Source organism: Mustela nigripes, chromosome 7 (assembly GCF_022355385.1).
Source record: "Mustela nigripes isolate SB6536 chromosome 7, MUSNIG.SB6536, whole genome shotgun sequence".
Taxonomy (NCBI): Eukaryota; Metazoa; Chordata; class Mammalia; order Carnivora; family Mustelidae; genus Mustela; species Mustela nigripes.
In genome coordinates, this window is record NC_081563.1 from 24304237 (window position 1) to 24320468 (window position 16232).

A 16232-nucleotide genomic window follows, 5' to 3' on the forward strand; every position below is an offset into this window, starting at 1 on the left:
TGGGCAAGTCAACACACTGGATCCTAGTTTTTTGTTTTTTTTTTTTAAAAGAGGTGCTCACAGGCACCTCTGAATCAGTATGTGTTTAATTAACTCTTTTGGCCCATTATTCAAAGGGCTTGTAAAAACAAAAACAAACAAAAAAGCTCACTCCTTTTTATTAATGACTTGCTTCATAGACGGTGGTATTTTTTTTCCATGCAATTTCCAAAGTCACAGAGCACATCCCCAACTCAGGAATAGAACCGGGGTCTTGTATCTCAAACCTATCTCCTCTCTCATCAGCTTGAGCCCAGTCTTTCTAGCGCATCACTCTTTAGGGGAAGAGTGACACTGTTACTGATGTCAGAGAGGGACAAACCTTAGCCAGCAGCAGCAGCATTCTCCAACACGCCAGCCACTACTGTCAGTTCACTGCAGCTGAAAAGATGGAGGATTGGACAGCCTCACTGCGCATGACGCTGTGAGGTGAAGAGGGGTGAGGAGCTTCAAGCCTGCTGCCCAGCCTGGTCCATTCTCTTTCTCAGAGTTCAGCCAAGGGATCAGAAAGCTGGGTGCCTTCCCTGAATTACCTGGTTTAATCCTTACAGCAGGTAAGAGGCTGCTAGTTTACAGATTAAAAAATCCAAGGATCCAGGGGCCCCAGGATGGTTCAGTGGGCTGGGCCTCTGCCTCTGGCTCAGATCATGATCCCAGGCTCCTGGGACAGAGCACCGCATCAGGCTCTCTGCTCAGCAAGGAGCCTGCTTCCCCCCCTCTCTCTCTGCCTGTCTCTCTGCCTACTGTGCCTACTGTGATCTCTCTCTGTGTCAAATAAATAAAACTTTAAAAAAAAATTTAAAAAAACAAACTGGTTCAGCTGTAGATATAGATGAAAATTTGGATTCATTCAGCTTCTAGAGGAGAAGGAAGACAGAATTCCTTCCTTTCTGTATGCCGCCTATGAAATGTTTTTTGAGTAATCGCTAGGATCCAAGGACCCAAAGATGAATAAGGCACAGTCCTCTGTGCCCAAGCCCTCACCATGTGCAGGTGGAAGACAGAATGTTGTAAGTTCATAGCTCATGAGAGCTTCAGAAGCTGTGATCCTGCTGAAAAAAAGCGGGAGGTTTCTAGAGCTTCTGAAGGTAGCAAGAGGGAAGTTCAGGGAAAGCCTTTTAGAGGAGGAAATCCTATGTCATCTTTCCCAGTTGCTGGTTGTAAAAGGTGATTCTGGTCTCAAGTATCACAGGGACGCCTGGATGGCTCAGTCGGGTAAGTCTGCCTTCAGCTTGTGTCATGATCCCAGTGGCATCGAGCTCTCCATCGGGCTCCTTGCTCAGGAAGCCTTCTCTCTCTGCCTGCCACTTCCCCTACATGTGTTCTCTCTCTCTCTCTGACAAATAAAATCTTTAAAAAAAAAAGAAGAAAAAGAGGTATCACAAGTTATGAAATCACCTCCAATTCACCCACAATATCGGAAACACCCTTTTTCTCCCTCTGTTTTATACCTTCTTAAAAATGAGGTGCCTAGAAAACTTAGGGCCACAGAAAAACCTGCACAGAAATGCATATTGGTCTCTGCCTCCCACCCCCTGCATTCCTGACCTAGAACTCCTAGAACCCTTGAAATTCTCTGGATGATAACGGCATGAGTAACATCTTTTGTTCAATATAACATTTGGTCTTTGATCCAGGTTCCTGACACTGGGCTTCTGAAAACCTGATAGATCCCTGGATGATAGGAGTGTTTCTGTTCTCTTGAGGGTCCTGGATGGCTCCTGGGGAGGGTGGGTCACAAGCCATGATTAGAAGCCTGGAATTCACAGCCCTTGAGAAGGGAGAGGGCAGAGAATGGAGTTACTGATCCATCACGCCTACGTATGATCCCAATATGTTTTAGGGTTGAAGAGCTTCAAGATAAGTGAATACACATCCACTGGAGGAATAACACACTCCAGCTCCACAGGGACAGGAGCTCCTGTGTTTGGGATGCTCCCAGATTTTGCCCTACCCATCTCTTCATCTGGCTGTTCATCACATCTTCTGAGAAACTGATCAGTGTCAAGTGTTTCCATGGGCTCTGTAGCCGCGCTAGCAAATTACTCAGACCTGAAGAGGAAGTCATGCAAATCTCAGCTGTGTAGCCAAACTGGACAGAAGCTGTGAGTAACTGGGGACCTACTCTTTTTAATCAGTATTCAAAGTGAGATGGAAACAGTCTTGTGGGACTGAGCCCTGTGGGATCGGACACTATCCGAGGTAGATGGTGTTAGAAAGGAGTTAAATTGTAGGACACCTGCCTGGTGTCGTGCATGGTGGCTTCATGTGGGGAAAACCTTCCCTACTCTTCATGACGACAAGCGTCAGAAGTGAAGTGTCCTCCTTGAAGGTGAAGGAGACACAATATAAAGACACAGTGTGTGTGGGGGGGGGGAGGAAATGGGTTTTTCCTATTTAAGGATGTGTGCAGCAGCTTTGTCCATAATTGCCAAAATGATGCCCTTCAGTGGGTGACTGGATCAGGGAACTGTGGTATATCTGGACAATGGAACATTTTTCACTGATAAAAAGAAATGAGCTAGTGGAGGCACTGATAAAAAGAAATGAGCTAGTGGAGGCACTTGGGTTGAGCGGCTGCCTTCTGCTCAGGTCATGATCCCAGGGTCTGGGGATTGAGCTCCACATGGGGCTGCCTGCTCTGTGGGAAGCCTGCTTCTCCCTCTCCCCCCGCCACCCCCCCCCCCCGCCTTGTGCTCACTCTCTCTCACTCTCTCTCTCTCAAATAAAATCTTAAAACAAAAAAAGAAATGAGCTATCAAACCTTGAAAAGACATGAAGGAAATTTAAATGCATATTACTGAGTGAAAGAAGCCAATCTGAAAAGTATATTGTGTGACTCCGACTGCGCGATATTCTGGAAAAGGCAAACTTAAAGAGACAGTAAAAAGATCAGCGGTGTCAGGGACTGGAGGGGAGGGGAGGCTGAGTAGGCAGAGCACAGAAGATCTTTAGGGTAGTGGAAATACTCTGTGTGATACCACAAGGCTGGAAATACGTAATCACACATTTGTCCAAACCCACAGAATATCCAACACTAAGCGTGAACCCTGAAGTCAACCATGGACCTTGCGTGATTATGATGCCTCCTGTAGCCTCACTGATTTTAATGAACGTCCCATCTGGAGCGCGTGTTAATATGGGGCAAGTTATTTGTGAGTGCAGGTAGGGATATACAGGAACTCTGTACTTTCCGCTCAGTTTTGCTGCAAAGTCAAAACTGCAAACTTAGAGTCTATTTTAAATAAAGGAGAGAGATGCTCTTGGTCATCTCTTGGTAAAGCGAAGAATGCCTCTCTTACTCTCCCTTTTCTTCACCAAACTGTCTCCTGTGAACAGTGGCCATTGGGTGGGATTACCCTGAGTGCCAGGTGCAGGGAAAGAGATGTCCATATGCAAAGGAAGAAGAAATGCTGGCCGCAATCTGGAGCTCCTTAACTTGGAAACAGGAAGGTGCGTTTCAGGAATCTTGTTTGAGGAGGGGTCAGCAGGGGGCGCTCTCGGTAGCACGAGCACTTACCACTGTATACTTCCCCAGGAACAGGAGCTCGGATCTGTGTGTCAATATCCTGCAATCAAAGTGCCCGGATGGTGGCAGAATACCCTACCGAGGTAAGAGGGTCAGGGCTGTGGGCTGCACGGCGAAGAGGGACCCAGAGATGAGGAAGGGGAAATATCCCAGGGGCCCCTGTCTTGAAGACGGTGAAGCCCGATGGAAGGAAGGAGGCAGCTGGGGCCGAAGGGAGTTGTCCGGTTCTCCCCCCCCCCCCATCTTTCCCTCCTCCTTATCAGTAATGGTGCTGTTGGGCTAAACACTTCACATGGGTTTCTTAATCATCAGCTTAGAATCTGAAGATGAACCCACTCTTATGAGCTGTGGGATCCTAAACCTCTCTCTGTCCCCACGTGTGAAATGGGGACATTAGCACCTGCCCCAGACCACCGTCTTTCCTTTTTAATTGAATTTAATTTAAATGTTATTTTCCATAGAAAGCAGAAGAGTAACATATTCCAAAGGAGGGCGGGGATCAAGAAATTCATCCTGAAAAATTACTTTTGTGTAATTCTGTGGGGACAGATGTTCCCTCTGTGAGCCTGTCCTCTGGTTGATCACCCCCCTGGAGTCTCAGTGTCTTGTGACAGTTTTTAGGTATTTGGTTGATTCCCATGTTGGGTATAGGTGGGAGACACCTTCAAATCCACAGATTTTAAGGTGAGAGTGACGTTATTTCTCAGCACGGCACCTTCTATCTCAGAAGACTGCATGGGCTTTTTGTGGAGTCGGCAGAGTTTAGGTGAAGCAGGCACATAATTATCAGAGTGTTAAAGAGGTGACAGGAAAAAAAATACCACACTGTGGACTAAGGTATTCAGAGGTGGTGTGAATTTTTAAGGCAGCTGGTGGCCTAAATAGGCAAGTTGAGGCCAGTGGTGCCAGTGACTGAGGGCATGGCCAAGTGCAGGCAGCCTGGTTCCTCATGGGGCAGCCTTCTGGGACTCCTGACACTTCTACTCACCATCTCCCGTTGCCCTATGGTAGCACAGGGATGGGCATACCACTTGTGTGGCCTTTAGGGGAGAATTTAAAGAACTTAATGAGAACTGAAAGACCCACCATTTTGTATTTTCCTGAGAGATGAGTGATGTTGAGCATTTTTTTTCCTGTGTCTGTCGGCCACTTGGGTGTCTTCTATGGGAAATGTCTGTTCATGTCTTCGCCCCAGTGAAATACCACCTCACACCAGTCAGAATGGCTAAAATGAACAACTCAGGAAACAACAGATATTGGTGAGGTTGTGGAGAAAGGGGAACTCTCTTAACACTGTTGGTGGGAATGTGAACTGGTACAGCCACTCTGGAAAACAGTGTGGAGGTTCCTCAAAAAATAAAAAATAGAGCTCACTCCCTATCGCTCAGCAATTGCACTAGTAGGTATTTCTCAAGGATACAAACATGGTGACCTGCCCCCCCCCAGTGTTTATAGCAGCAATGTCCACAGGGCCAAACTATGGAAAGAGCCCAGATGCCCATCAGCAGATGAATAGATAAGGAAGATGTGGTACAGTATATATATAATGGAATATTACTCAGCCATCAAAAAGAATGAAATCTTCCCATTTGCAATGATGTGGATGGAATGGGGATATTATGCTGAGCAAAACGAGTCAATCAGATAAAAGACAAATACCATATGATTTCACCCATATGTGGAATTTAAGAAACAAAACAGATGAAGGGGAAGGGAAGGAAAAATAAGATAAAAACAGGAGGCAAACCCTAAGAGACAGTCAACTCTAGGAAACAAACAGGGCTGCTGGAGGGGTTGTGGGTGGGGCAGGGGAAGAGGTCATTGGGGGATGGGCATTCAAGAGGGCACCTGATGGAATGAGTACTGGGTGTTACATGTGACTGATGAAGCATTAAATTCTACCCCTGAAACTAAGAAACAAAGACCCACTATCTGAACATCTGCTCTGCGCCAGCCATTATACTAGAGCTCACATCATCCCATGGAATGAGATGCCCAATGACATATGAGATACTCAGCTTTCCCATTTCACAGACAAGGAAACTGAGGATCAGAGAGGTTAGGTCCCAGAACGAGGCCTGTGGGTGCACTTTTAGGATCAATGACCACAGTATCACGGGCTCTCATACCCTTGGTTCCCTGCCCCAAAGCTCACAGGGCTGCTGTAAGAACCAATGACCAGGCTTTTCTTCTTTTTTTTTTTATTGTTTATTTGAGAGAGAGAGAGAGAGAGAGAGAGAGAGAGAATGAGAGAGAGAGAGCATGAGAGGAGAGAAGTCAGCGGGAGAAGCAGACTCCCTGCTGAGCACGGAGCCAGATGTGGGACTCGATCCCGGGACTCCAGGATCATGACCCGAGCCAAAGGCAGTTGCCCAACCGACTGAGCTACCCAGGTGCCCCTGACCAGGCTTTTCTAAACAACAAAATGAAAATAGGACTTTGTCAATGTAGGCAGCTTTAGAAAAAAAAAGTGCCTTTATTTTTTAAGTTGATGTTTAGAAGTAAGAAAGCATCTCAAGTTTTATATTCTCGTCTGTAGTCTTGTTTAGGATGATAAAAAAAAAAATTCACCAACAAAAACATTAGTGCAGTTCCCCAAAATCGTTTACTTACAAGCATCCTCAAATTTGTTTTTTATGTGACTGGTGCCATTTTGAATGTCAGAGGACAGTCTGCAGAAAATCAAAATAGAGTTTTGTTGGAAAAACAACAACAAGAGCAACAGGACATCATTTCGTCCGTGCAGAAGGTATTGAATAAAAAATACAAAGAACACTTTTCTCATTTCGGCGGCAGTCACCTGTGGCCTGTGTTCTCTGTCCTGCGCACCCCCCCGCCCCCCACCACTCTGCCTCCTCTGTGCACGTCTGCAATGGTGTCTGGTTTCATTTCTTCAGTTTCCTCTCCAGTGGATGTTGATGCTATTCGGTGGTACCTTCCAGAAGCTGGGGAGGAAGGTCCGTAGGATGGAGGAGAGGGCTGCAGGTGAGGCCCCGTGGGCAGGGCTGGCTTCATGCACCTGTGAGCCCTGCCAGCACTACAGGCCTCCATGGCTCCCAAGGGCCCTGTTCTGAGATTCGATGCTCACGGAGTTTCTGCCTGAAATTCTTAGCTGTTTTGTCTTTCTCGTAAGTGAGGTCTGACAGGACAGTGGAGCTTTATCTCACTCTCTTCTCTGAGCCCTGGGGCTCTAGTCCTTGTGTGGCCTGACCCTCCCCACCCCTGTCCTGCAGCCACTGCTGTCCTCTGCCCAGGGTGGCTCCTAGGTCGCTTGAAACAGACTCAGGAACCTAGATACAGGCATGGGGAGGGTCAGGATGGGGACCCCTTCTCATGACATCTCAGGGTGGGGTCAGTAACTGTCCCCCTTCAGGGCTGGCATTGACACCTTGGCCAGAACGTTCTGCCCCTTTTTGTTGGAGGGACAAGTGCATTCTGGTGCACAGACTGAAATCCCTGCGGGCACAGGGTCCCTGGTAGGAGGTGAGAGCCAGCAGACCATGGGAAGGGGAGCATGACTTCTCTGACCCAACAGGGGCCCTGCAACTTTATTTGGCGTGGAGCTCACAAATGACGTAGCAGGTCCTTCCCCCGGCCTCTCTCTAACTGTCCTTCAGTGAACACCAGGGTCCCCAGGTGGCCTGTCATTCTTGCCCTGCCTCCTGCATGCCCCTCCCAGTGTCCTTCTTTGCCACCTCCTGTCTCTTCAGAGCGCCATTTAGATGCCCCTTCTGGGCTGGGCCCACGCTAGTGCTCACGGGTGGCCCTTTCCTGGCCCACCGCCTCTGAATTTTGAGCTTGTACTTCCAACTCCTCTGTTGGGCCTGTTTCCTCTGTATAATGGGGGCAGAATGAGTTGGCGAGTCTGTGGTTGCACATGTGGGGGTCACCCCTCAGAGGATGAGGCCTGGAGTCCCTCTCATCTGTGCCCAGCACGTTGCCGACATCTGATCCCCATGGATGGAATTGGGTGTGGGAATCTGCAAAACAGCCAATTTCTTAGCCCGTTCACACTCCTGCGGGGGATCTCTGCATCTGTGTAGCTCCATGCAGCTTCGGGCTTCGGGCTTCGGGCACATCCATCGTGCCTCTCCCGGTTCTTCCTCCTGTTCCCAGGGGACTGAGGCTATCACTATGGAATCCTGGCTCAACCCAGAAGTGACCTCTTCTGGCGTGTGTCCCATGGAGGCCACTGCTGTCCTGACATGGGGGCCCCTGACAGCTCCCACATGCACTGAGAGCCTCCTACTCGATTAGGGCTCTCACTTGATCTTTTTTCTCCAGCCTGATTCAGATGCCCTTTGCCCCCAGGAGGCCAACAGGTAGCCACTTGGCCAGACACTGAGAGCGTGAGGGCAGCAGCTTGGAGGTCCAGCCTTCAGATGTCAACCCATTCGAGGGGGAGCAGCCCGGGGCCATGACGCTGGGGAAACAGCAAGAGATGAACACCTCCTCCAAGGAGTGTGGATGCCCGAGACAGCCCAGGTTTGAACACATACCGGGGGAAACAAAGACCCCCTCTCCTCCGTGGGTTTCTCAAACTTTCAAGTGCAGAAGAAACTTTTAGGAAGATTCTTTGTCATCTGCTTCTCCAAACCTCACTCTCCAGCAGGGACAACTTGGTGGCTGGGGAGGTGGGGCCCTGGAGTCTGAATTTGTAACCAGCAGCTGTGGCAGCCCCCTCCCCCACCCACGGAGAGCAAGTCCAGTGCTCCGTGAGCAGCACGACGCGCCGCACAGACCGCGGCCAGTGATCGGTGGGCCGCCCACACACAGACCTCTGAGTGGGGAAGCTTGAGCAAGCCACTGAGGCAAAATACCAGACAGAAAAGGAACTTGCTAGTTGGAGTAGGCCCGGAGCTCTGCTCCTGGGGTGACTCTGTTTTGCCAGCAGAGGCCTGTAGCACACGGCAAGCACTCCCCGACAGCAGGCAGTGGTGCTGGAGAGCACCTGCCCTCCTCAGCCTGCGGGCCCTGGTGCCTCCGGCAGCCGGGCCCACTGCATTGCTGCATTCTCTGTCCGCATTTCCTCAAGTAGCTCTCTGGCAAAGGGATTACTGAGTCTGAGGGTGTGGCCTTGTTCCAGGCTTTCTTGCACGTTGCCCACCTACTATCCCGCACCCCCAGTGGAGTGCCTGCTTTAGGGCAAGGCACTGGGCCAGGGAAGGCTCTTCCCGGCTCACAAGACTGCAGGGGATGGGGAGTCAAGCAGGTTCGTGAGGTACTGGGGATGCCTCTCTTCAGGGTCCAGCTCTGGGGGGGGCTCTGTTTTCTTCAAAGAAAGCAGAGCCCAGCGGGAGCTCTAACAATTCTAAGTGTTGTAGCAATGCTAGTTGGGCGTGCAGTTGCCAATGCAGCTGACCCCTAAGCAACGTGGGCTTGAACAGCGCAGGTCCGCTGACATGTGGATTTTTTCGGTAAATACAGTATGGTACCGCAAATGTATTTTCATTTCCTTATGATCTTCTTTCTTTCTTTTTTTAAATAAGATTTTATTCATTTATTTGATACAGAGAGAGATCGATCACAAGTAGGCAGAGAAGCAGGCAGAGGGGGAGGTGGAAGCAGGTCCCCTGTTGAGCAGAGAGCCCAATGCAGGGCACACTTCCAAGACCCTGGGATCATGACCTGAGTCGAAAGCAGAGTCTTTAACCCACTGAGCCACCCAGGCGCCCCTCCTTATAATTTTCTTAATAGCATTTCCTTTTCTCTAGCTTACTTTACTGTAAGAATATAGTATATAATACACAAGAATATAGCATACAGTAAGTAATACAACAGTGTGAATCGACTGTTCCTGGTAAGGCTTCTGGTCATCAGTGGGCTCTCCGTAGTTCAGTTTTTAAGGAATCAAAAGTTCTCTGTGGATTTTCAGCAGCACAGGAAGTTAGCACCCCAACCCCATGTTATTCCAGGGTCAAGAGTAATTGGAACAGTTCTTGGTTTTCTGAAACAGGATGAGGATTTATTGGAGGTCATGGTCAGCTGCATAATGGTACTTGGAAGATGGCCAGTTCCTGTTTCCTGCAGCCTGTGAATGTATCACCTTGCAGGGAAAAATGGGCTTTGCAGATATGATTAAATCAAGGATCTTGTGATGGGGAGATTATTCTGGGTCCTTCGAGGAGGGAAGCAGGTCAGAGTCAGAGGAAGAGATGTGACCTTGGTAGGAGAGGTCAGAAAGAGATTGGAAGTTGCTCTGCCGCTGTCTTTAAAGACAGATGAAGGGGCCATGAGTCAAGGACTGCAGGAGAAGGCCCTGTTCGGCCGCTGGGAACGACAGGAAATGGATTCTCCCCAGAGTCTCCAGAAGGAACCGGTCCAGCCAGCACCGAGTGTGTCCCTCTTAGACTTGTTTCAGATTTCAGACCTCCAGAGTTGTGAGATTGTCAGTCTAGGCTGTTTGAAGTCACAGTGTTTATGGTAACTGTGGAGAACCTGACCTCCCTCAGCCTCCAGACTCCAAGGTGCGGGGTGGGGGGCCCTGCCTCCTGGCTATCTCGGGAAATGCCCCCAGAGGAAAGTGTTCAGGTGGCTGCTGGCCAGAAGGACAAATTCCCACCCCAGCGGCTTGGGGCTGCTCAGCACACTTCTCTGGGCCTTCGTGTGTTATGACTTCAAGGTGGAGAGTGGCCATTTCCCAAGTTCACTTCCAGGTCTTGCACCGAATACATGTTTGTTACTTGGTGAGGTGCGGGGAGGCTGGCCAGGGGTGGAATGGAACCTTTCATTTATTGCCATGACATGTGGCATAAGAGCCCCCTCCTCATCCTGGTACAGGGCGCCCGCCGGCTTGCACTGGCCCTCGCCGCAACAGGAAGAGACTTCGTAGGTAGACTCCTGGTTTGCACAAACCTGGGTCTTTACCCACGTAAACCCAAGCAAAGCCGGATTTGTATGTCAAGCCTGGATGGAGAAAAGGAGTCAGCAGCTGTCTGTGGACCACCGAAAGGTTCTGGACGCTCGTCCCGTCCAGCTTGGCGAGGAGCAGCACATTCAACAGCCATTGAGGCCGCAGGACAAGGGACACACAGTAACTGCACTCCTCTGACCCGGGAGCTTTGGGAAAGTACATATGGAGCACTGTGCTACTGGAGAAGCGCCATCCTGAGCCTCAAGAGTCTAGCGTGGTTCCCCACTCGGTTCTCAGGCAGGAAGTCAGCTGGAGGCCCAAACCCCACTGTGTGCCCGAGAACACAAGACTGATATAGTTTTTAAAAACTACTTTTTAATTTATTTGAGAGAGAGAAAGAGAGAGAGAGAAAAAAAACATAAGAAGGGGGAGGGCCAGAGGGAGAAGCAGACTCCCCGCTGAGCAGGGAGCCCGATGTGGGATTGGTCCCAGGACCCTGGGATCATGACCTGAGCCAAAGGCGGATGCTTAACCGGCTGAGCCACCCAGGTGCCCAAAAGGGCTAATTTAAACATACCCGAAAAAGAGAGCAAAAGGTTAAACAAAACCCAAAAAACCCTCCATTATCCATCACCCAATAGATATGTTCCACCACCAAAATGTTCTACCCTGCTTCATTTATCCCTTTTTCCTTTTTTTTTCCCTCTTTGCTAAAATATTTTAACAGAAATCCCCAGCACTGTGTTATTTTGGAATGTATCTGAAAAATGAGAAATTTTCGTAGAGAACTCCAATGTCACTGTCACATTTGCCTTAATGAGCTGTGATTCCCTGATGATCTAATATCTAGGTCTAACCAGATTGCCCCATTTAGCTAAAAGGTGTCTCTTTGAAGGCAGTTTATTTTAATCAGGATGTCTCCCCACCTTGCCTGGGATACTCTGATGCTTCATTCTCTTGTAACCTGGCGATCCACTCGCCCCTTTTCTTCACTCCTGTGTTTTCTCCATGTTATTGACTTGCTGCAGGTGCTGGGCTGATTGTCCCATAGAACAGATTACCCGGGGTATTGGGAGACTGAAAGAGGGGGAACACGCTGCTATAGTCATATAAATGTGTTACAGAAGAAGTTTGGCCTTTGTAGCGTGTCTAGGTATCAACACCGGGACCTGGGATTCGTCTGTGTGTCTTTGGGCCCCTCACTCTATCCCATGGGTCTGATCAGTGAGGCCAAACCTTTATGAGTGGTGTCTAATAGAGGTATCTGGGGGGATTAGATCCTGTGCAGTTGTGGATGCCGGTTGAGCCGTCTATAAGAAGGGGTTATTCCTACATCAAGTGTTGGGTCTGAAGTCCCTCGGGCTGGCAGGTGGGGAGGGAAGATAGACCGGAGCGGGGGAGAAGGACAAACCAGGACTCACAAAGACAGGTGGGGACCCTCGGAGAGAAAATGGAGCTCACGTTGGCTCCTATTTGTAAACAAATTTGTAGACAAATAAAACCATAATGAAATAATCCACAGATAGGTACTACTCATGGTTAGGGTTTGGTCTTTTTTCTCTTATCTCTCTCTCTCTCTCTCTCACACACACACACACACACACACACACATTCACGTTATATCTATTTCACAGTTGCAGTTAATTCCTTATATGGTTCCGAATCCCATTTTTTTCTGTTCACATGATTCTTGTATATTCCCAGTCATTAAAATTCTTGGACAGCATTACTTTCATTGGATGTCATCATCCCCCATAAAGCTGTATCAGAATTTATTTAACCGTGTCCTTGCTGTTGAGCATTTATGCTACTTCCACGAAACATTTATGCTACTTTGTTGAAAATTACGCAGTCTTAAGGGGCAATGCCGGGGACGTCTGTGTGGCCCAGTGTTCATGTCCTCAGGAGGACGGAGTTCCTGGTTAAAGAGCACCGACATGGCAAGTTTTATCCCCAAACAAACCATGACTTGAACATCTAGAAAAAATAGATCCAGAGAAAGGGAGTATTTCTTTTCCACTCGGAACCTGCAAGCCAGGAATGCATCCAATTTTGCTGGTTTGGCTGGTACTGGGTCAGAAACGCATAGTTGCTCCGTAATACCCAGCTCTGCTTCTTAAGTAATTAAGACACGAACCCAGGCAGTGATGAGCATCCCACTCAGGGCCTCTCAGCACTGAATTGCTCTCAGCCTCCTCTACTTCTGTGGAGGGGAGATGCTGGGGCTGGGGGTGGGGGCGGGGACCACTCATGGCGGAGCACAGCCACTGTTCTAACCCTGGCTCCCCAATCGCCTCCCCGTAGGAGCCCTCCAGAGGGAATCGATGTTCCCAAGGCCCATGCATCCGAGGCTTACTCTTGGCCAGAATCTAGAACAAGGAAAGGGAAACCGCATCTGTGCCCAGGTGAGCCTGTCTGGAGCGGGGGTCCCCGGCTATGGGAAGGAAGGGCAGGCACATCCGGGAGCCAAGTATGGTGGGGAAGGAGAACAAAGGTTCACGGGCATCTCATCCTATAGAACCAATTACCCTGAGGGTCAAAGGAAAAGGGGGGGGCACACTGGGAGAGTGTGGGGGAGCCCTCATGGGGACCCTTTCCAGATACAGCTCAGGGGTTTCTGGGAGAGAAGCTAATTCCCTCACTCCTCCAAACTCCTGTGTCTGACTCCAACTAGGCATGCCGGCTGCTCTGCTACTCTGGAACACTCTGGCTTTTCTCTAAGAGAAATAGCCTGACAAGAACACCAGAAAGAAGCTTGGGACTCTCCATCATTTTCTAGATAGATCTGGTCCCCAGACAGAGAAAGGACAGGCACTGGCTCAGAGCTGTGGGCAAGGAGGAGGTAAGCAGCCTGTTACCTGTACAGAGTGTCCTATATCCAGGGGCTCTGTCATCCTACTCCTTCTCAAAGGTCTCCAGTGAGCAGGGGAGCTGCCAGAGACCTGCCCTGCTGGGACCCGGGCCTTGGCAAGTCTGCCCCAGGTTTCCCCAGCAGCTTAGCTGAGCATTCCCACTGCCCCAGCACGGGCAGCCCTGGGGTTCCCTCTAAAAGTTCTGGGTAGAGCCCAGCCACGTCAGATGGGACCACAGAGGACCAGCCGCGCACCTGAGAGCTCCTCCGAGCCCTCCTGGGAAACATCTCGTTTTCTATTTGCAGAATCACAGATGTTGACTTTTGATATCTCTCTCTCTCCCTCTGGGCCTCAGATCCATGAGGACAGCTATTTCCTTTCTTTTTTTCTGTTCCCTACAGACAGAAAAAACCAGGAGGGCTCAGAAAGGGGGTTCAAATATTGGAAGAGTTACATACTGGCTACTGGGGTGAGTAAGAAAAGACCAAGCCTTTCCATGTGAGGCCGGGCTATCTTTAGAAGATGGGGAGGGGGCACCCTTCAAGGCAGTGTTTCCCCACCTTTCACGTGTTTGTGAATCACCCAGGAATCTCGTTATGATGGAGACTGAGATCAGTAGTTCTAGGGATGAGCAGATGAGGTCCACACTAATGGTTCAGGACCACACTTAGAGAAACAGTTGTCAAGGGGCTTCCTGTCGCTCCTTGCTCTAGTCCTGAAATGCCATGATCAGCAGATCTCTCTGCCAGCTTCACGCAGCCAGGTCTATGCAGATGCGGGTCTCATGAGCTTCTCTTAGCAGATACTTCAATATAACTAAAACCCTCACTTAGGTCTATATTACTTCTACCCCATGCAAACATAAGGACATTCAGATACACACAGATTTCCAAGGAAGGTGTCTGCGGACCAGGATCTGCCCCAACTGGTCACACAGAGACTCTTACTGGAAGGTGGGGGTCTTCTTCCTCTCACTCTATTCCATCCCTAGCCTTATTTGTCCTCCTTTAAAAAAATATTCAGCTCAAGCATTATATTATACTGAATCTTTTGCCATTCCATGAACGGGCAAGTTCCTGAATACCCCGTGAAAATGACCTTTTCCCCTTTTCTATTTCCTAGTTCCTTTTAAAAAATTTCAAGTTCTGTAGATGTTGTGTACACGGGCTCAACTTTAAGAAAATGCCTTACGAGATAACTCAAACATAATATAGTGGATTCTTACCATGCATTAGAAAGTGAGTCTCAGCTTTATAAAAGGATTCGTTGCATCCTGCCTTCAGGTAATGAGCTCTTGTTGGGCATTTAAACTATGAGAATCTTGCTGTCAAGATTCCGATTTAATTGTTCCGAGGAGGGACCAGGGCAATGGTATTTTGTTTTAAAGTTCCCAAGATAATTCTAATGCACGTGCGAGGAGGTGGGCAGGGGGACTACCAGACTGAATGATGCCGGGTTTTCAACTTTAAATGACTCCCACGACTTGCCGGACATTTAAATGCAGCAGACATTTTTGTGCACCTGCTGTATGCCAGGCACTCTGTGAGGCTCCCAAGACGTGAGGGAATCAGCCCCAGGTCCCACCCTGAAGGCATCCACTATCCAGCAGAGGAGATAAAACACGCAGAATTAATTTCATCCAGGCGCCCCACAAGTTGTGAAACAGGGAAACGGTGCTGTGCTGCACCAATAAAAGGAGAGGCAGGAATGGGGGACGGGGCCCTCCATGGTCATTCCTGTCCCTTTCCCTTCCTCCCAGAAGGTGTGAACTCAGACTCAATATTAACTCGAGGAACTATGTAGCTTTCCGGACTGGGTGACTTCTTATGGTTTTCTGTAAGTGGCCAAGGCTGAGTATGAGATGATTTTCAGCATCTCCTCTGCCAAATGGTCAAGCAACTACTGCCGCCTTCTCCACTGTCCTCTTACTTCTTTTCTGGATGCTTCTCCAGCCTCTGGCTTTGGGTGCTCTTCTTCCCAGATGGCTTCAACTGGTCCCCTCACTGCTTTCCATCCCTCACGCCTGGGCTTGCCTGTCCCTAGTTTACCTCTCAGCAATGGTGGGCCCCAAGGTCTGGACTCCACACTGAGCTAGAAACGGCTGAGAGACCCGTTCAAGAACTCCGGCTTCATAAGGCAGGAGTCTATTACTCCAAAAGCCATTCCCCAGAGGGGAAATTCGTGAATGAGTCATTTTAATAAAGGCAAAGCCAGGTAGCCCCCAATTTAAGCCACCAAAGAATAAAGCAAATGGATTTTTGGCAGAATATAGCATAGGCCCCAAGACTGCGCTTTGACCTCACTTCTGGGTCTCAGCAAGTGGTCAAGTGGGGTCCTTACCCAGCAGGGAGAACGCACCTGCTCCCAAGCCGAGCTGCTCAGAGAGGAAACCGTCTGCTTCGTGGGAGGCGAGCTTTACACTGGAAACATTTTCCCAGTGGATGTGAGGTGAGGTTTTGAAACAGGAGTATTTGGGCAATGCTTGGGGTGTTGGCTACTTCTAATGAGCCTTATAGGATCCTCTGAAAACCATGCTGTGGCCTGCCTTTCACTACCTTCCAATTCCATAGGTTTCTGAAATACTGAATTGAGTTCAGTGTGCATGTGAGGGTGGCCACGGTCCCGCAGAGCAATGACAATGAGCCAGGGAGACTGGGACTTTCCTCAACCCCCGCTCTAGGACCCTCAGATGTGTCCCAGGGCTCAACCCTCACAACCCCTCCAGCGTGGAGACAGCACTCCCACTTTACAAACAAGGAAAACTGAGGCTCAAAGATTTGCCCAATATCCCACAAAAGACAAGTGGTTTGAGTCCAGGTTTCCTGACTTTGCATCTGAGTCTTTATAGTATGATATCATGATTTGTAATCTGTTCAGACACAGCAAAAAACGGAAAAGCTCCCCAGAGTATTTATCTTCCAGAAAGAAAATGATCTCAAAGAAGTGGATTTGGTGGAAT